This window comes from Lepidochelys olivacea, assembly GCF_965140295.1.
Source record: "Lepidochelys olivacea isolate rLepOli2 genome assembly, chromosome: 27".
Lineage (NCBI taxonomy): Eukaryota > Metazoa > Chordata > Testudines > Cheloniidae > Lepidochelys > Lepidochelys olivacea.
Window position 1 is genome coordinate 10671415 of NC_140437.1, and position 7384 is coordinate 10678798.

The window sequence follows — 7384 nt, forward strand, 5'->3', positions numbered from 1 at the left end:
ATAACACATTAGAAGAACCCACTATACGTAAATTGTGGTGTTGCCTGATGTAGTTACAGCACCGGTGTCAAACAAATTGTGAGCCTAAATATAAGATGTAGAATTGGTTATTTTGAATTATACATTTAAATTAAATAATTATGGAATGAAATTGGAGAGAGTCCAGCGGAGGGCAACGAAAATGATTAGGCGACTGGGGCACGTGACGTGCGAGGCGAGGCTGAGGGAACCGGGCTTATTTAGTCTGCCCAAGAGATGAGTGGGGGGGGGGGTTTGATAACAGCCTTCAACTACGTGATATGAAATTAATTCTTTGTAAGATCTGGAGGATCGCATGCAGTACATCTGCTATGGAAGAGGAAGTTGAAATAAAACATACACCACATTTTCATTACTAGGAAAAATCTCGAGAGGAGAAGTCATTGTTTGCATGTGCTGAATGTGGGGCTTTGCATCTTTGGACAGAGACCAATCTTATCGCTAGTGATCTACTCAACTGCCTGAAAACATCACAGCCAAAGCTGCTTTCTTGGCTATTGCTAGATATTTTTTTAAGATACAGATATATGAAGTGACCGTGGCAGTCACTGAATTGTGCGTGCGCTGTTGCCAGCTGCACCGCTGTTCTCCCTCATGCGGCTGTGATCTTCACCAGGGGCCTGGCTCTTGTCATGACTCAGGGTTAGCTCTTGACAGTATAAACATTCAGCAGATTCTTATTATTTTTTCCCTCTGAACTCGACATGGCTGAGAACTGGAGCACTTTCCTGTTTCTATCCAGAGTGTCTCATGGCTTGGCTTGGCTTCGGATCTGTCAAAGTCCCTCTGCCGGGCAAAAACCAAGGCATGGAAAGGGGAGGGGAAGCTTGAGGCTTGTGCGGAGTTGCAACAGAAAGACCCTGTGCATGTAATGAGCTGCCATGAAAGGGTTAGTGTGTTGCTCGCAGTTGGATCCCACGACAGACACAGAAGGCGCAGCCCAGGAGCAGTGGAGGCCAAGGTCGTGTTATGCCACCTTTTCTGCCTCTCAGATTCTGGGCCACTTTAGGTGCTGCAACAGCCCCAGGTGTAAGATAGAGCAGCCCCAGGGCTGCTCATACAGCAGCCATACGCAAGCTCCATCTCTACTGCTCTGGAGCCCCAAACGCTGGAGCTCATGGTGTCCTGGCTCCTCATCTTTCACCCTGGCAAGCCTCTATACTGGGGGCTGTGCAGAAATGTAGCATACGTCACTGCTGCATTGGGGACATTCCTGTATGTGCCCTTGCACCCCCCTTCACTGTTGGGCTGGAATTTGGCTCCAGATGCTCCCCTTGAAGTAACCTTTGCAGCACTATTGGGGTCTGGACTCTCTGCAAGTACCATGAGTCAGGAGCCAGGTCCGCCTTTCTCTTCCCCCAGCTCTTGTTCTACTCGGCAAATACTGCCAGTGGCTTTCCTCGCTGTGGATCTGAAATGAGCGTTTCTCTCCCAGCCCAGCAGTGGGACTCCCCTTAGTGCAGAGTGGCTGCAGATCCACCAGGGGAGCACAAAACTCACTTTTCCTGTGCTTCCTGGATATGCTGGCTGGCTTCCAGCTCAGCCATGGAGTTTAAAATGAAAAGCCCAGCTTAGGCGTTGCAGCCTTCAGCAATAATCCCTGCCAAGCTGCTGCCCTCCTGAGAGGCAGGATCACTTTTCATGGTAGATCTTGGCCATTTACACGTTGGCCAAATTTGGGGACCCACAAAATCCTGACCACACTCTTTGCTTCCAGGCTTTGGCCGGCACCAATTCTAAGCAGCCAGCTAGCGCTATGTTACAAGCCTGCAGGAGCCTAGGCCGTATCTTCCACATCTGGCCATGGAGAAGACTCCCGCTATAGGGCCACCTGTATTAGTGTAGTCCCCATTTTACAGACTGAGGGACTAGCCCAAAGGAGGTGCCAGTGGGGGAGCCAGGGACGGAGGCCAGGCCTCCTTGTGCTCCGTTAGCCGGAGGAGCAGAGCGGCGGGATAACAGATGAGAGGTCTGAGCCTGCTCTCACTGGGGCCAACTGTGTCTGGGCCTGTCTAAACATTATCACAAGTCTCGTAATAGTCAGGGCTTCTTTTAAAGCCCCTGCTCCTGGAGTCGCCTTTCATTTAATGTAGAATAAACTAAGTTTCTAGTCCTCATGAAGAAAAGAACTTGAAAATGTGACCCAAGGGTGACCTAACATCTCCACAATCAGAGGGCAAATTAACCACTGCCCCACTTTGTAACTGTGTTGCAAGGTGACAATGAGAGAGAGAGGGTGGCCTTGGATCTAAAGACCTTCACAGACCTCATTCAAGCTACCTAGTAGGAGCAGGGAGGTTGTTCTGGGGTCCCTAAGTCAAGAAGGAGGTTGAGAAATTGGAGAGGGTTCAGAGAAGAGCCAAGAGAATGATTAAAGGATTGGAAAACCTGCCTTCGAGTGATTAGACTCTAGGAGCTCAATCGATTTAGCCTAGTAAAGAGCAGGTTAAGAGGTGACTTGACCCTTGTCTATCAGTTCCGATAGAGAGTACTGAAATTAAATCAGAGGGTTCTTCCATGGAGCAGCCAAAGGTCGAACAAGCTGCAATGGCTGGAAGTTGAAGCTAGACAAATTCAGACTAGGAATAAGGTGCAAATGTTTGAAAGTGAGGATCTGTACCCATTGGAACAATGTACCAGGGTGAGGGGTGGATTCTCCATCACTAGAGATGTTTAAATCATCCTGGGGGTGTTTCCTACATGCGCTGCCCAGGAAGAAATGCAGGGCAACCCTAGGGCCTGTGCTTGAGGACGTCAGCACCGATCATCACAAGGGGCCCTTCTGCCTTTTGAATTGCTGGACACCATGGGGTGGGCCTAGCCCCTCTTTCAGGCTCAGCAGAAGGAGCAATCGATCCCCTGGAGGTAGTAAAAACAGCTGAGCCGTGCCCCTGGGGCGCAGGGCAGGTCTCCTGGGCCAGGGGCACTGAGGGGTTTCCCTGCTGGCCAAGGGAGGGGCTAGGATCTGGGGCGCAGGCCCAGTGTGCCAGGGGAGGAGGGCGAGTCCAGCCCATAGGTAGCTGGAGTAGCAGAGGTGGGGATTTCTGAGCCAGGAAAGGGCCTGCTTTCTGTTTCTGCTCTGCTCAGCGAAACGAGCCTTCATTTACAACACCACGTACGCAAACCCATTTACAGGGAGACCAGAGCTGACTCCTACTGCTGTCTTCTCCTCCGTGTGCACGCAATCCTGCAGGGGCCCGAATTCTGGCTCTGGGCCAATGGGAACCATTGTTTTAAGTCTCTGTTTTAAAAATTCCCTCCTGATGTATCCTGAGGTGTGATGGGTGATGTTGGCAGGTTTAGGGCTGGCCCCACTGATCCCTCGCTCCCTGGTTCTTGCTGATCCTCTAAAGGAAAGTCTGTTTCTGCATCTCCCCAGGTTACAAATGCAGTGGGGGAGATGATGCAAGCAGGGGGGCAGAAGTTACCCCCTTCCCACCCCCAAGGCCTTGGTTTTCCCCTCACCAGCCCAGGCGGTGCCCCTGAGGGGCAGCAGGGCCTGTGGGGGTTTCAAACTCTTCCTCTGCATAAGGCTTCTACTCAGCATGTAGCTGTCCTCTTCGTCCGTCCTGGTGTCTGGGGCTGATCGCTGGATGCTGCGCCCACCCCAACCACAAGCTGAGGATCTCGTGCTCGTGGAAGCAGGGCCGGGGTAGGTCCAATCTCCTATTTCTCACCCGGACATGTGCATGCGCTGCTCATCCCCCGGTGCCCCATGGGAGTTCCCTGCCCACACTGAACGGGAGTGGACAGACGCCGCACTGCGGGCAGGATGAAGGGAGAGCGGGGTTTACTGCCGTGGTTAAGAACGAGGGCTCGGCCTTTTTATCCCTGTTCTTGATTATTATTCTTTTTTTTTGGGGGGGGGGTCAACTTAGGCCCCAATTTCTGCAATGCTTTCTTCCTTCCCTGCCCTGCCCCGCCCCTGGAGCTGTTACAAAATCTAAAATGACTAGGAGTTTTTCAGAATGGTAACAAATGTGCACACGCGCTCGCTCGCTCTCTCTCAAATCCTCCTTGGCTGTGTTGAGAAACCCCACCAGCAGTGCCCTGTGTGTGCCAAATGGGAGGATGTGAAACAGGCTTGTGAAACTATCTCGTCTGCTTTCATCATCCAAACCGAGAAAAGGTAAATGAGCTCCATGGAAAGTGAAAAACACGTTTAAAAAATCCCCCCTCTCCCTCCGCCCCTATTTATTCATCTGAAATGGGGTCACGGGCACCTGGGGCATTTTTAAAATTTTTCTTCTAGACGCAGACGTTCCATGAGAGACGAACCTTTCGTCCACCCAGCTTTGGCAGCGTTTATTTGCAGTTGGGTTCTGGTAGCATGTATCTGTTCCAGACGAGCCCATGACCCCACTTGACTCGGGGCTCTCAACCACAGAGCGAGAGAGAGGCCCCGGCCTGGAGAGTTTACAATCTAAACAGACCAGCCTGAAAAGGGTGGGAGGTAAGAACAGCGCTGAGCTGGGACATGATTTACCCCAAGTCACCCAGCAAATCGGTGGCAGATGCAGGAAGAGACCCTGGGTTTTATCTCAGGCCAGTGCTCAGCTATATTACAATAAAAAACCCACCCTACGGAGTCTGAGCCAGGGTGAATTGGTTCAGGCTTGCGAGGCTCTGGCTGCAGGGCTAAAAATTACAATATAGACATTTGGGCTGGAGCCTGGGCTCTGAGACCCTCCTCCCAGAGTTTCAGGGCCCTGGCCCGAACATCAAGGCCAGCTGACCTGGGCCAGCGGGGCCATGCCACAGGTCTTTCAGGGCCGTACCCGAGCCACACTGTCTCCCTGTTGAATCTCTGCATTACTGCCACATGATTCATGTAGCCTTGACCTCTGAGGGTTAATTTCCACTGGCAAGAAGTTGTCCCCCATTTGTATATTTTACAGCTGCATCCCACGCCTTCCCAGCACACTGAGGTAATTAGGAGAAAAGCGTAGCTCCCATACAGAACGGGCCTTTTGTAGCTCAGCGGCAGCCCAGAAGCTGTGATTCGTCTGCCATCACCTCTGCAAGTCACCGCAAATAAGACTTTAGTCAGCCCCCGAACGCTCCTGGGAGTCAGCTGCATTCCCATGAGCCCGCAAAGTCAGAAAGGCAACTGGCCAGGGACTGACCCTGCTGGAGACTTCGGGAGCGCTGAGTTCGATTTGCACGTCTCTCATGAGGTGGGCTAAAGGTGAAGCTACCTGTGGTACGGCTCTGACCCTCTCTCGCTGTGGTATCCGTACACCTCCGCTTCCTTAGCTCTATTACCCCCCTTTGAGGCAGGGCAGGGTTACCAGCCCGACCTTACAGCTGGGCCGCTGAGATCCAGCAGCGATAAGACCAAGGTGACCCACACAGGGTGTGGCAGAGGGAATGGAACTGGGGCCTCCTACGCTCCAGCTTAGCATCCTAATCACGGCAACAAGAGCTGTCTGTGAGGTGCCTCATGGGCTGGGGAAGATGGACCCTGCAACCCCTCAGTGCCACCATGTTTTCTCAGTCACGGGCCAGGGGGTGCATCTGCACCAAGTGGTTAGTGGCTAAGGGGCACCCTGCCAACGTGCATGCCAGCATCCCACCCCTCTCCCCCTCCCCGGATTGGCGTTCTGTGCCCAGGCTGGGGTGGTCAGCGTGTGCCCATACCACAAACCCTGGGCAGCACCATCCCAGAAGCTGGTGTCGAATTTCTCATGCCTGTTGTACGGGGAAGAAGGGGCTCACTAAAGGGGTGGAGAAGGGGCAAGAAACAACTTTCCTATACGTGACTCAGAGCCCAGTCCTGTGAGATGCTGTACGCCTTCATTTCCAGCTGCAGTCAATGACCCCTTGGGCTAAAGGGGACTCTCCTGTGGCAGTATAGGACCTATGACACGCAGCTCAACTGCACCAATTCCATCCACTAAAGCACAATGACATACATTCCCCCACTAGCCTGACAGTTACACTATCATCTTCTAGTTCCATGGGCGGGGGCACAGTGATCACAAAGGGCCCTCCAGGGAGAGGCGAGAGAAACACCTTTCTTGTGGCTCAGAGAGCTGTGGATGACAAGGATAGGCCTGCTTCTGGCCAACTCATTTGCTTTTCCCGTTCTGTGTTCCCTTCCTCCTGCCAATACTGCCCTGCACTGACCTCCGGGGCCATCCAGCTGCAGAGCAGAATACTGCAGCTGCCCCAGCTCTGTGGAGAGTTGAACCCAACCGAAGGCGCTTTGGGGAGGTTCTGGCCCCTGAGGCAGAGCGGGCTGGGTGTGGCATGGCCCTAGCCCAAGGAATGGGGGTGCAACGGAGCCTGCTGGATGGGGCACTCTGGCCCCTGCTAGGGCTGGCGGCTGGGCATAGACAGGGCGAGGCGCCCAGGTTTAATCAGTGCTGCTGCCCCAGCCAGGGGGCCAGCATTACACACAGGGCTGCTGTGCGCAACGAAAGGCAGTCGTTCAACACCCCTGCATGGGCCAAGGCACGGCCCCTGTAGAGAACGCTCAGGCCTGTCTCCAGGGGATGCGTGCTGCAGCTGGGCCCTGCCCCAAGCATCTGAAATCACCTGCCCCGCAACTCCAAAGACAATTCCCCCCTTTGCTGGGTGCCCGACTCCACAGTGCCCGTAGCCAAGCACCCGGCCAAGCCAATCCGTGTCCGACCAGCACTGGTGCCTGCCTCTGCCCCCCGGGCAGCCTGGAGCATCGGCCTGGCCCCCCCTGGCCATTACATGCTCCCGCTTCGTGGCCCAGGCATTCGGGGTGGGGGACAGTGAGGAGAGCAGGCTGCCTGGCCCCTGCACCGAGCCCAGCACAACCCAGTTAGCTCAGGCCCAGGCTGGCCTAGGGCCAAGGCTTTAGGACACACGGTGTGGGACCCAGCACTGGCCAGGCAGGCCCACCCTGGAGGTTCAGCGTCCCTCGCCCACCGCAGCTGTGACAAAGGGAGCTGTTTAAAGAGCTTCCGCCCCTGACTGGAGCTCAGCCCAGTACATACAACGCTGACGCTGCCAGATGCTTGGCACGTACTGGGCAGCGCATGGGCTGGGCTCGGCCCTCACACAGCCCGTGTGCCTTCCAGGCTTGGGCCGAGCCCGCGACTTAACCTAATGGAGCCTCACCGCTGCCCCTGGAAGGTGGGTCGGGCTCACTGCGCCCCAGTTTGGTGATGGGGAAACTGAGGCACAGAGCGGCCCAATGACTTGCTGCAGGAAGCCTGTGGCCACACCCTGTAGCTACCTTGGGCTCATCAGAAAGCCACATGGGTTGGATTGAGTCGTGATACTGTAGAACATGGCTTTGGCGGACAGGGAGAGGGCTGCAAACCACCTCCCCCATCCTCACCAGGGGCTGAGCTGTTCACGGGGGAAA